At 62.3% G+C, this 13,389-nt stretch overlaps 3 non-coding genes across 3 annotated transcripts; all 3 read left to right on the forward strand.

Moving 5' to 3' along the window:
- The first annotated feature begins 3,781 nt into the window (after window positions 1–3,781).
- LOC142867160 (5S ribosomal RNA) lies at window positions 3,782–3,900 on the forward strand. Its single transcript, XR_012916887.1, has one exon. It is a non-coding gene; the product is annotated as a 5S ribosomal RNA (ribosomal RNA).
- A 3,785-nt stretch (window positions 3,901–7,685) lies between these two features.
- Window positions 7,686–7,804, forward strand: LOC142867161 (5S ribosomal RNA). The gene has a single exon (XR_012916888.1). It is a non-coding gene; the product is annotated as a 5S ribosomal RNA (ribosomal RNA).
- A 3,783-nt stretch (window positions 7,805–11,587) lies between these two features.
- On the forward strand, window positions 11,588–11,706 carry LOC142867162 (5S ribosomal RNA). Its single transcript, XR_012916889.1, has one exon. It is a non-coding gene; the product is annotated as a 5S ribosomal RNA (ribosomal RNA).
- The last annotated feature ends 1,683 nt before the right edge of the window (window positions 11,707–13,389 follow it).

Here is a 13,389-nt window from a genome sequence, read left to right on the forward strand (position 1 = left end):
GCTGCTTTTTTTTTTTTTTTCTTGCCTCTTGTTCTGTCCCCTTTCTGGGAGCGCGGCGGCGGCCCGGGGTGGGGGTCACCCCCACCCTCAGCGCCCGCGCGGTGCCTGGCGCCCCAGCCCGCACCGTGGGGCCTCCTCTTGTCCCAAGCCTCGACACCGCCGCCACGCGGCAGCATGCGTGGCATCTGGACTGTCAGGTCTCAGACCAAAGGTCTGCTCTGTGGGAACCGACACGCTGGAGGAAACCTTGAGAGTCTGAGAGGGGAGGGAGTTCCAGAAGAAGGCCAGGATGTCATTTTGAGGGAGTATGTGACCAGAACTCGTCCCGTTGATTTTGGGGTTCTATGGGCTACACGCAGGAAACTTTGGTGGTGGCACCTGATGTTGGGGGATCCGGAGTCACACCCAGACCTGCTCCACAGGCCTCCTTTTACTTTTCTCTTCGGATTCATTATTTTTAAAAAGTGTCTCTTACCTCTAGGATTGCATTTTCTTTTCTCTCTCTTTTCAAGCAGATGATGGGAGTACAAGTATTCAGGTGACATGTGTTGCCCGTGCCGCCCTCCCCCCTGTGTTCTTTTTTTTTTTTTTTTTTTGAGACAGAGTCTCGTTTTGCTGCCCAGGCTAGAGTGAGTGCCATGGCGTCAGCCTAGCTCACAGCAACCTCAATCTCCGGGCTCAAGCAATCCTGCTGCCTCAGCCTCCCGAGTAGTTGGGACTACAGGCATGCACCACCACGCCCGGCTGTGTTTTTCTATATATATTAGTTGGCCAATTAATTTCTTTCTATTTTTAGTAGAGACGGGGTCTCGCTCTTGCTCAGGCTGGTTTCGAACTCCTGACCTGGAGCAATCCGCCCGCCTCGGCCTCCCAGAGAGCTAGGATTACAGGAGTGAGCCACCGCGCCCGGCCCCCCCTGTGTTCTTATTCATATACCTCTCATGTTGTTCCAGCGTATTGTGGGGGTACCAATGTTAAGGTCGGGTGCCTTGCCCTCTCCAAGCCTCCCCCCTCGGGTCAGAGCTTCAAGTGCGCCCATCCCCCAGTCGGTGCGCACCCACCCCATGCCTAATGGATGTGTATGCCCCTCCCCTCCCCCCACCCGCCCGACACCCACCCGATGAAGGTGATTCCTCTCTGTCCACTTAGGCGTCCATCCGTTCGTACCAATTTGCTGGTGAGCGCGCTCACGTGGTGCTCGTGTGTCCATTCTTGGGATACTTGGTTTACTGGAACGGGTTCCAGCTCTGGCCAGGAGAACACGAGAGGCGCCCTCTCACCGCTGCTCCTCACAGCCGAATGGCACTCCGTGGTGTCCACGCGCCACATTTTATTGATGCACTCCTGGATGGATGGGCACTCGGGTCGCTTCCACGTCTTTGGGATTGTGAATTGTGCCCTAACTGTAACCCTAACCCTTACCCAGCCCGTCTCCTCTGCCCCTGCCTGACGCACTCCTCCCCGGCCAGGCCCGTCACTGTCCTGGGCCCCCGCCTGACCGGCTCCTCCCCGCCCGGCCGGTCACCGTCCTCTGCCCCTGCCTGACACGCTCCTTCCCGCCCGGCCTCTCACCGTCCTCGGCCCCTGCCTGACCGGCTCCTCCGTCGCCTGGGCCTTCCAAGGGCTTGGTGTGGATGCTGCTTCCAGGAAGCCCTCCAGAAACCCGGCAGCAGGGTGGCCGCAGCAGTCTCCAGCAGCCGTCCCTAAGTCGCGTGAGTGCGGGGGACGTGCCCCCGCTGTGCCGCGGGGGCCCAGCCTGGTGTCTTCCCTGAGGCCCTGCGGCTGCCGGCTGGGCTGCCGCTCCCCGCAAGGGGAGAGCCGCGGAGGTGGGGACCGCCTCCTCATGGGGACGTACACGCAGCTCTCCACGTCGGATTCCGGGGCTCTCTGTCCTGCCCGAAGGCCCAGCTGGCCTGCGGGTCCTTAGAGTGGCAAAAACCTCCGAAAACTGAGACTGAGGGTCCGGTGGGTGTCTGCACTTTTGTGCTGGGCACCCCAGGGAGGCCCGGGGGCTGGCTGGACAACGTGGTCTGCTGGGCGGTGGTGGGGGGGTTGGAGGAGCAACTGATGCCCTTTGCACTTTGGGTAGCAAGAGTCTGAGGTGTCTCTGAGCCCTGTGCCCTGTGGGGGCGGGGCGGGGGGGAGGAGGAGGAGGAGGAGGAGGAGGTGGGAAGGGCCGGGGCCTGCAGTCCTGTTCCCGGGGTGGCACGGCAAGTGGCTTCTTCCACAGGCTGCTTGGCCTGGGCTCCCTGCACCTGGGCCTTTGGAGGACCGGCCCTGTGCTTGCCAACACTTCCTGCAGGGACCCAGAGCTGGGAGGTGGCATCTCTCAGCCCTGGGTCGGGCAGAGCCCCAGCGGGCCATGCCCACAACCTCTCTCAGCACCGGTCCCCCAGAAGGCTCCTTTGGGACCAGGATTCTCTTGCGGTGACTCTTTAAGGTCTGGCCCCTGGATGGAGGGGCACCAGGAGTAGAGGAGCAGGAAGGGGAAGGGGGTGGCCATGCGAGGGGACACTTTGAGGCCAAGTCCCAGCTTCAGCCTGATCCTCCTGGGAACCCCGCTCTGAGACAAGGAGCCGGGCTTCGCATTCCCACAGCAGCCAGTCGTGGGCTGAGGACACCTGGGGCGTTGGGAACTCCCTGGCTTCTCCTGGGTTTAACGTCTAGAGCTGCTTGTGAATCGCGCCGCCACACACACCCGAGCGCAGGTGTCTTCCGCACAGACTGCGGGCCTCGCTCTTCTGAATGCCGCTAGCTCGCCACCCACCCACGGGTGAACCTGGTCAGGGTGCTTTCTCTCAGGGGCAGACTCTTTTCCGGGCGGGCTACCGGTGTCTCTGTTTGCTCGTTTCTTTCTTCCATTTCGGGACAGTCTTCCTTGCTGGGTGTGGAAATCTCCTATGTCTTCCCTCGCCTATTCTGTCAGCTTTAAAATTCTCTTTCAGTTGCCACCCTCACAGATGGATTAGGAAACTCTTTCCGGTGCACTCATTAGTGAAATGACCTCCAGGAAGCTGGAATCCAATATCTAATGGCCGATTTTTAGCGAGTCCACACGCCAGGGTGGTCGGGGTCCAATGCAGCCCCGGCCAGGCCCAGGCCCCTTGGACTGGGCCACAGGAGGACACGGAGGAGGGTCCCGGCCCCCACGAAGCGGTGCCGGCAGTTCTCCACGGGCTTGGGCGTTTTCCAGAGGTAGGAGATGGAGGGGACTGATTTCTTCAGCGGCCCCAAACCACGCCACCCCACCCCACCCATGGGACACATCCCCAGAGAGAGACGCCCCATACACTGGCTGTGCCCCAGCCCTGGCCCGGGGGAATAGGCGGCAGCCCACCCACAGGGCGAGGGGGGGGCGCAGCTGAAAGGGGTTGTGGGGGAGGGCGGCCCCTGGCTGGGGTCAAAGGGCGAGCGTCCCGCGCCTGCACAGTCAGCGGCAGCGACGCGCTGGGGGTGGGCAGCGGGTAGGTGAAGGAGGCCGGGCGAGGAGACGAGGGGGGCTGGGAGGGCTCCACCTTGGCGAGTCCAGCCGTGGAGGCGCATCTTGTGTGAGTGTGAGTGAGTGTGAGTGTGTGTGTGTGTGTATAGAGAGACAGCCCCCCACCCCGCCCCGCCCCGCCCCGCCCCACCCATCACCCCCGTCCCTGGGAGCCAGCGGGACCCGGCCGGCGAACTCAACCAGCCCGGCCCGGCCCGGCGCGGGGCCTGGGGCGGGAGGCGGCGGCGGGGAAGCCCAGAGAGGCTCGGCTTCTCGAGCGGGGCAGGGGCGCCCTCCGCCGCCGTCTAGGGCCACACCACCCTGAACGCCCCCGATCTCGTCTGGTCTCGGAAGCTAAGCAGGGTCGGGCCTGGTTAGTACTTGGATGGGAGACCGCCTGGGAATACCGGGTGCCACAGGCTGCTGCTTTTTTTTTTTTTTTTCTTGCCTCTTGTTCTGTCCCCTTTCTGGGAGCGCGGCGGCGGCCCGGGGTGGGGGTCACCCCCACCCTCAGCGCCCGCGCGGTGCCTGGCGCCCCAGCCCGCACCGTGGGGCCTCCTCTTGTCCCAAGCCTCGACACCGCCGCCACGCGGCAGCATGCGTGGCATCTGGACTGTCAGGTCTCAGACCAAAGGTCTGCTCTGTGGGAACCGACACGCTGGAGGAAACCTTGAGAGTCTGAGAGGGGAGGGAGTTCCAGAAGAAGGCCAGGATGTCATTTTGAGGGAGTATGTGACCAGAACTCGTCCCGTTGATTTTGGGGTTCTATGGGCTACACGCAGGAAACTTTGGTGGTGGCACCTGATGTTGGGGGATCCGGAGTCACACCCAGACCTGCTCCACAGGCCTCCTTTTACTTTTCTCTTCGGATTCATTATTTTTAAAAAGTGTCTCTTACCTCTAGGATTGCATTTTCTTTTCTCTCTCTTTTCAAGCAGATGATGGGAGTACAAGTATTCAGGTGACATGTGTTGCCCGTGCCGCCCTCCCCCCTGTGTTCTTTTTTTTTTTTTTTTTTTTGAGACAGAGTCTCGTTTTGCTGCCCAGGCTAGAGTGAGTGCCATGGCGTCAGCCTAGCTCACAGCAACCTCAATCTCCGGGCTCAAGCAATCCTGCTGCCTCAGCCTCCCGAGTAGTTGGGACTACAGGCATGCACCACCACGCCCGGCTGTGTTTTTCTATATATATTAGTTGGCCAATTAATTTCTTTCTATTTTTAGTAGAGACGGGGTCTCGCTCTTGCTCAGGCTGGTTTCGAACTCCTGACCTGGAGCAATCCGCCCGCCTCGGCCTCCCAGAGAGCTAGGATTACAGGCGTGAGCCACCGCGCCCGGCCCCCCCTGTGTTCTTATTCATATACCTCTCATGTTGTTCCAGCGTATTGTGGGGGTACCAATGTTAAGGTCGGGTGCCTTGCCCTCTCCAAGCCTCCCCCCTCGGGTCAGAGCTTCAAGTGCGCCCATCCCCCAGTCGGTGCGCACCCACCCCATGCCTAATGGATGTGTATGCCCCTCCCCTCCCCCCACCCGCCCGACACCCACCCGATGAAGGTGATTCCTCTCTGTCCACTTAGGCGTCCATCCGTTCGTACCAATTTGCTGGTGAGCGCGCTCACGTGGTGCTCGTGTGTCCATTCTTGGGATACTTGGTTTACTGGAACGGGTTCCAGCTCTGGCCAGGAGAACACGAGAGGCGCCCTCTCACCGCTGCTCCTCACAGCCGAATGGCACTCCGTGGTGTCCACGCGCCACATTTTATTGATGCACTCCTGGATGGATGGGCACTCGGGTCGCTTCCACGTCTTTGGGATTGTGAATTGTGCCCTAACTGTAACCCTAACCCTTACCCAGCCCGTCTCCTCTGCCCCTGCCTGACGCACTCCTCCCCGGCCAGGCCCGTCACTGTCCTGGGCCCCCGCCTGACCGGCTCCTCCCCGCCCGGCCTGTCACCGTCCTCTGCCCCTGCCTGACACGCTTCTTCCCGCCCGGCCTCTCACCGTCCTCGGCCCCTGCCTGACCGGCTCCTCCGTCGCCTGGGCCTTCCAAGGGCTTGGTGTGGATGCTGCTTCCAGGAAGCCCTCCAGAAACCCGGCAGCAGGGTGGCCGCAGCAGTCTCCAGCAGCGGTCCCTAAGTCGCGTGAGTGCGGGGGACGTGCCCCCGCTGTGCCGCGGGGGCCCAGCCTGGTGTCTTCCCTGAGGCCCTGCGGCTGCCGGCTGGGCTGCCGCTCCCCGCAAGGGGAGAGCCGCGGAGGTGGGGACCGCCTCCTGATGGGGACGTACACGCAGCTCTCCACGTCGGATTCCGGGGCTCTCTGTCCTGCCCGAAGGCCCAGCTGGCCTGCGGGTCCTTAGAGTGGCAAAAACCTCCGAAAACTGAGACTGAGGGTCCGGTGGGTGTCTGCAATTTTGTGCTGGGCACCCCAGGGAGGCCCGGGGGCTGGCTGGACAACGTGGTCTGCTGGGCGGTGGTGGGGGGGTTGGAGGAGCAACTGATGCCCTTTGCACTTTGGGTAGCAAGAGTCTGAGGTGTCTCTGAGCCCTGTGCCCTGTGGGGGCGGGGCGGGGGGGAGGAGGAGGAGGAGGAGGAGGAGGTGGGAAGGGCCGGGGCCTGCAGTCCTGTTCCCGGGGTGGCACGGCAAGTGGCTTCTTCCACAGGCTGCTTGGCCTGGGCTCCCTGCACCTGGGCCTTTGGAGGACCGGCCCTGTGCTTGCCAACACTTCCTGCAGGGACCCAGAGCTGGGAGGTGGCATCTCTCAGCCCTGGGTCGGGCAGAGCCCCAGCGGGCCATGCCCACAACCTCTCTCAGCACCGGTCCCCCAGAAGGCTCCTTTGGGACCAGGATTCTCTTGCGGTGACTCTTTAAGGTCTGGCCCCTGGATGGAGGGGCACCAGGAGTAGAGGAGCAGGAAGGGGAAGGGGGTGGCCATGCGAGGGGACACTTTGAGGCCAAGTCCCAGCTTCAGCCTGATCCTCCTGGGAACCCCGCTCTGAGACAAGGAGCCGGGCTTCGCATTCCCACAGCAGCCAGTCGTGGGCTGAGGACACCTGGGGCGTTGGGAACTCCCTGGCTTCTCCTGGGTTTAACGTCTAGAGCTGCTTGGGAATCGCGCCGCCACACACACCCGAGCGCAGGTGTCTTCCGCACAGACTGCGGGCCTCGCTCTTCTGAATGCCGCTAGCTCGCCACCCACCCACGGGTGAACCTGGTCAGGGTGCTTTCTCTCAGGGGCAGACTCTTTTCCGGGCGGGCTACCGGTGTCTCTGTTTGCTCGTTTCTTTCTTCCATTTCGGGACAGTCTTCCTTGCTGGGTGTGGAAATCTCCTATGCCTTCCCTCGCCTATTCTGTCAGCTTTAAAATTCTCTTTCAGTTGCCACCCTCACAGATGGATTAGGAAACTCTTTCCGGTGCACTCATTAGTGAAATGACCTCCAGGAAGCTGGAATCCAATATCTAATGGCCGATTTTTAGCGAGTCCACACGCCAGGGTGGTCGGGGTCCAATGCAGCCCCGGCCAGGCCCAGGCCCCTTGGACTGGGCCACAGGAGGACACGGAGGAGGGTCCCGGCCCCCACGAAGCGGTGCCGGCAGTTCTCCACGGGCTTGGGCGTTTTCCAGAGGTAGGAGATGGAGGGGACTGATTTCTTCAGCGCCCCCCAAACCACGCCACCCCACCCCACCCATGGGACACATCCCCAGAGAGAGACGCCCCATACACTGGCTGTGCCCCAGCCCTGGCCCGGGGGAATAGGCGGCAGCCCACCCACAGGGCGAGGGGGGGGGCGCAGCTGAAAGGGGTTGTGGGGGAGGGCGGCCCCTGGCTGGGGTCAAAGGGCGAGCGTCCCGCGCCTGCGCAGTCAGCGGCAGCGACGCGCTGGGGGTGGGCAGCGGGTAGGTGAAGGAGGCCGGGCGAGGAGACGAGGGGGGCTGGGAGGGCTCCACCTTGGCGAGTCCAGCCGTGGAGGCGCATCTTGTGTGAGTGTGAGTGAGTGTGAGTGTGTGTGTGTGTGTATAGAGAGACAGCCCCCCACCCCGCCCCGCCCCGCCCCGCCCCGCCCATCACCCCCGTCCCTGGGAGCCAGCGGGACCCGGCCGGCGAACTCAACCAGCCCGGCCCGGCCCGGCGCGGGGCCTGGGGCGGGAGGCGGCGGCGGGGAAGCCCAGAGAGGCTCGGCTTCTCGAGCGGGGCAGGGGCGCCCTCCGCCGCCGTCTAGGGCCACACCACCCTGAACGCCCCCGATCTCGTCTGGTCTCGGAAGCTAAGCAGGGTCGGGCCTGGTTAGTACTTGGATGGGAGACCGCCTGGGAATACCGGGTGCCACAGGCTGCTGCTTTTTTTTTTTTTTTTTCTTGCCTCTTGTTCTGTCCCCTTTCTGGGAGCGCGGCGGCGGCCCGGGGTGGGGGTCACCCCCACCCTCAGCGCCCGCGCGGTGCCTGGCGCCCCAGCCCGCACCGTGGGGCCTCCTCTTGTCCCAAGCCTCGACACCGCCGCCACGCGGCAGCATGCGTGGCATCTGGACTGTCAGGTCTCAGACCAAAGGTCTGCTCTGTGGGAACCGACACGCTGGAGGAAACCTTGAGAGTCTGAGAGGGGAGGGAGTTCCAGAAGAAGGCCAGGATGTCATTTTGAGGGAGTATGTGACCAGAACTCGTCCCGTTGATTTTGGGGTTCTATGGGCTACACGCAGGAAACTTTGGTGGTGGCACCTGATGTTGGGGGATCCGGAGTCACACCCAGACCTGCTCCACAGGCCTCCTTTTACTTTTCTCTTCGGATTCATTATTTTTAAAAAGTGTCTCTTACCTCTAGGATTGCATTTTCTTTTCTCTCTCTTTTCAAGCAGATGATGGGAGTACAAGTATTCAGGTGACATGTGTTGCCCGTGCCGCCCTCCCCCCTGTGTTCTTTTTTTTTTTTTTTTTTTGAGACAGAGTCTCGTTTTGCTGCCCAGGCTAGAGTGAGTGCCATGGCGTCAGCCTAGCTCACAGCAACCTCAATCTCCGGGCTCAAGCAATCCTGCTGCCTCAGCCTCCCGAGTAGTTGGGACTACAGGCATGCACCACCACGCCCGGCTGTGTTTTTCTATATATATTAGTTGGCCAATTAATTTCTTTCTATTTTTAGTAGAGACGGGGTCTCGCTCTTGCTCAGGCTGGTTTCGAACTCCTGACCTGGAGCAATCCGCCCGCCTCGGCCTCCCAGAGAGCTAGGATTACAGGAGTGAGCCACCGCGCCCGGCCCCCCCTGTGTTCTTATTCATATACCTCTCATGTTGTTCCAGCGTATTGTGGGGGTACCAATGTTAAGGTCGGGTGCCTTGCCCTCTCCAAGCCTCCCCCCTCGGGTCAGAGCTTCAAGTGCGCCCATCCCCCAGTCGGTGCGCACCCACCCCATGCCTAATGGATGTGTATGCCCCTCCCCTCCCCCCACCCGCCCGACACCCACCCGATGAAGGTGATTCCTCTCTGTCCACTTAGGCGTCCATCCGTTCGTACCAATTTGCTGGTGAGCGCGCTCACGTGGTGCTCGTGTGTCCATTCTTGGGATACTTGGTTTACTGGAACGGGTTCCAGCTCTGGCCAGGAGAACACGAGAGGCGCCCTCTCACCGCTGCTCCTCACAGCCGAATGGCACTCCGTGGTGTCCACGCGCCACATTTTATTGATGCACTCCTGGATGGATGGGCACTCGGGTCGCTTCCACGTCTTTGGGATTGTGAATTGTGCCCTAACTGTAACCCTAACCCTTACCCAGCCCGTCTCCTCTGCCCCTGCCTGACGCACTCCTCCCCGGCCAGGCCCGTCACTGTCCTGGGCCCCCGCCTGACCGGCTCCTCCCCGCCCGGCCGGTCACCGTCCTCTGCCCCTGCCTGACACGCTCCTTCCCGCCCGGCCTCTCACCGTCCTCGGCCCCTGCCTGACCGGCTCCTCCGTCGCCTGGGCCTTCCAAGGGCTTGGTGTGGATGCTGCTTCCAGGAAGCCCTCCAGAAACCCGGCAGCAGGGTGGCCGCAGCAGTCTCCAGCAGCCGTCCCTAAGTCGCGTGAGTGCGGGGGACGTGCCCCCGCTGTGCCGCGGGGGCCCAGCCTGGTGTCTTCCCTGAGGCCCTGCGGCTGCCGGCTGGGCTGCCGCTCCCCGCAAGGGGAGAGCCGCGGAGGTGGGGACCGCCTCCTCATGGGGACGTACACGCAGCTCTCCACGTCGGATTCCGGGGCTCTCTGTCCTGCCCGAAGGCCCAGCTGGCCTGCGGGTCCTTAGAGTGGCAAAAACCTCCGAAAACTGAGACTGAGGGTCCGGTGGGTGTCTGCACTTTTGTGCTGGGCACCCCAGGGAGGCCCGGGGGCTGGCTGGACAACGTGGTCTGCTGGGCGGTGGTGGGGGGGTTGGAGGAGCAACTGATGCCCTTTGCACTTTGGGTAGCAAGAGTCTGAGGTGTCTCTGAGCCCTGTGCCCTGTGGGGGCGGGGCGGGGGGGAGGAGGAGGAGGAGGAGGAGGAGGTGGGAAGGGCCGGGGCCTGCAGTCCTGTTCCCGGGGTGGCACGGCAAGTGGCTTCTTCCACAGGCTGCTTGGCCTGGGCTCCCTGCACCTGGGCCTTTGGAGGACCGGCCCTGTGCTTGCCAACACTTCCTGCAGGGACCCAGAGCTGGGAGGTGGCATCTCTCAGCCCTGGGTCGGGCAGAGCCCCAGCGGGCCATGCCCACAACCTCTCTCAGCACCGGTCCCCCAGAAGGCTCCTTTGGGACCAGGATTCTCTTGCGGTGACTCTTTAAGGTCTGGCCCCTGGATGGAGGGGCACCAGGAGTAGAGGAGCAGGAAGGGGAAGGGGGTGGCCATGCGAGGGGACACTTTGAGGCCAAGTCCCAGCTTCAGCCTGATCCTCCTGGGAACCCCGCTCTGAGACAAGGAGCCGGGCTTCGCATTCCCACAGCAGCCAGTCGTGGGCTGAGGACACCTGGGGCGTTGGGAACTCCCTGGCTTCTCCTGGGTTTAACGTCTAGAGCTGCTTGTGAATCGCGCCGCCACACACACCCGAGCGCAGGTGTCTTCCGCACAGACTGCGGGCCTCGCTCTTCTGAATGCCGCTAGCTCGCCACCCACCCACGGGTGAACCTGGTCAGGGTGCTTTCTCTCAGGGGCAGACTCTTTTCCGGGCGGGCTACCGGTGTCTCTGTTTGCTCGTTTCTTTCTTCCATTTCGGGACAGTCTTCCTTGCTGGGTGTGGAAATCTCCTATGTCTTCCCTCGCCTATTCTGTCAGCTTTAAAATTCTCTTTCAGTTGCCACCCTCACAGATGGATTAGGAAACTCTTTCCGGTGCACTCATTAGTGAAATGACCTCCAGGAAGCTGGAATCCAATATCTAATGGCCGATTTTTAGCGAGTCCACACGCCAGGGTGGTCGGGGTCCAATGCAGCCCCGGCCAGGCCCAGGCCCCTTGGACTGGGCCACAGGAGGACACGGAGGAGGGTCCCGGCCCCCACGAAGCGGTGCCGGCAGTTCTCCACGGGCTTGGGCGTTTTCCAGAGGTAGGAGATGGAGGGGACTGATTTCTTCAGCGGCCCCAAACCACGCCACCCCACCCCACCCATGGGACACATCCCCAGAGAGAGACGCCCCATACACTGGCTGTGCCCCAGCCCTGGCCCGGGGGAATAGGCGGCAGCCCACCCACAGGGCGAGGGGGGGGCGCAGCTGAAAGGGGTTGTGGGGGAGGGCGGCCCCTGGCTGGGGTCAAAGGGCGAGCGTCCCGCGCCTGCACAGTCAGCGGCAGCGACGCGCTGGGGGTGGGCAGCGGGTAGGTGAAGGAGGCCGAGCGAGGAGACGAGGGGGGCTGGGAGGGCTCCACCTTGGCGAGTCCAGCCGTGGAGGCGCATCTTGTGTGAGTGTGAGTGAGTGTGAGTGTGTGTGTGTGTGTATAGAGAGACAGCCCCCCACCCCGCCCCGCCCCGCCCCGCCCCACCCATCACCCCCGTCCCTGGGAGCCAGCGGGACCCGGCCGGCGAACTCAACCAGCCCGGCCCGGCCCGGCGCGGGGCCTGGGGCGGGAGGCGGCGGCGGGGAAGCCCAGAGAGGCTCGGCTTCTCGAGCGGGGCAGGGGCGCCCTCCGCCGCCGTCTAGGGCCACACCACCCTGAACGCCCCCGATCTCGTCTGGTCTCGGAAGCTAAGCAGGGTCGGGCCTGGTTAGTACTTGGATGGGAGACCGCCTGGGAATACCGGGTGCCACAGGCTGCTGCTTTTTTTTTTTTTTTTCTTGCCTCTTGTTCTGTCCCCTTTCTGGGAGCGCGGCGGCGGCCCGGGGTGGGGGTCACCCCCACCCTCAGCGCCCGCGCGGTGCCTGGCGCCCCAGCCCGCACCGTGGGGCCTCCTCTTGTCCCAAGCCTCGACACCGCCGCCACGCGGCAGCATGCGTGGCATCTGGACTGTCAGGTCTCAGACCAAAGGTCTGCTCTGTGGGAACCGACACGCTGGAGGAAACCTTGAGAGTCTGAGAGGGGAGGGAGTTCCAGAAGAAGGCCAGGATGTCATTTTGAGGGAGTATGTGACCAGAACTCGTCCCGTTGATTTTGGGGTTCTATGGGCTACACGCAGGAAACTTTGGTGGTGGCACCTGATGTTGGGGGATCCGGAGTCACACCCAGACCTGCTCCACAGGCCTCCTTTTACTTTTCTCTTCGGATTCATTATTTTTAAAAAGTGTCTCTTACCTCTAGGATTGCATTTTCTTTTCTCTCTCTTTTCAAGCAGATGATGGGAGTACAAGTATTCAGGTGACATGTGTTGCCCGTGCCGCCCTCCCCCCTGTGTTCTTTTTTTTTTTTTTTTTTTGAGACAGAGTCTCGTTTTGCTGCCCAGGCTAGAGTGAGTGCCATGGCGTCAGCCTAGCTCACAGCAACCTCAATCTCCGGGCTCAAGCAATCCTGCTGCCTCAGCCTCCCGAGTAGTTGGGACTACAGGCATGCACCACCACGCCCGGCTGTGTTTTTCTATATATATTAGTTGGCCAATTAATTTCTTTCTATTTTTAGTAGAGACGGGGTCTCGCTCTTGCTCAGGCTGGTTTCGAACTCCTGACCTGGAGCAATCCGCCCGCCTCGGCCTCCCAGAGAGCTAGGATTACAGGCGTGAGCCACCGCGCCCGGCCCCCCCTGTGTTCTTATTCATATACCTCTCATGTTGTTCCAGCGTATTGTGGGGGTACCAATGTTAAGGTCGGGTGCCTTGCCCTCTCCAAGCCTCCCCCCTCGGGTCAGAGCTTCAAGTGCGCCCATCCCCCAGTCGGTGCGCACCCACCCCATGCCTAATGGATGTGTATGCCCCTCCCCTCCCCCCACCCGCCCGACACCCACCCGATGAAGGTGATTCCTCTCTGTCCACTTAGGCGTCCATCCGTTCGTACCAATTTGCTGGTGAGCGCGCTCACGTGGTGCTCGTGTGTCCATTCTTGGGATACTTGGTTTACTGGAACGGGTTCCAGCTCTGGCCAGGAGAACACGAGAGGCGCCCTCTCACCGCTGCTCCTCACAGCCGAATGGCACTCCGTGGTGTCCACGCGCCACATTTTATTGATGCACTCCTGGATGGATGGGCACTCGGGTCGCTTCCACGTCTTTGGGATTGTGAATTGTGCCCTAACTGTAACCCTAACCCTTACCCAGCCCGTCTCCTCTGCCCCTGCCTGACGCACTCCTCCCCGGCCAGGCCCGTCACTGTCCTGGGCCCCCGCCTGACCGGCTCCTCCCCGCCCGGCCTGTCACCGTCCTCTGCCCCTGCCTGACACGCTTCTTCCCGCCCGGCCTCTCACCGTCCTCGGCCCCTGCCTGACCGGCTCCTCCGTCGCCTGGGCCTTCCAAGGGCTTGGTGTGGATGCTGCTTCCAGGAAGCCCTCCAGAAACCCGGCAGCAGGGTGGCCGC

The sequence above is a fragment of the Microcebus murinus genome, unplaced genomic scaffold (genome assembly GCF_040939455.1).
Source record: "Microcebus murinus isolate Inina unplaced genomic scaffold, M.murinus_Inina_mat1.0 scaf013_hap2_Mmur4.0, whole genome shotgun sequence".
Classification (NCBI taxonomy): domain Eukaryota; kingdom Metazoa; phylum Chordata; class Mammalia; order Primates; family Cheirogaleidae; genus Microcebus; species Microcebus murinus.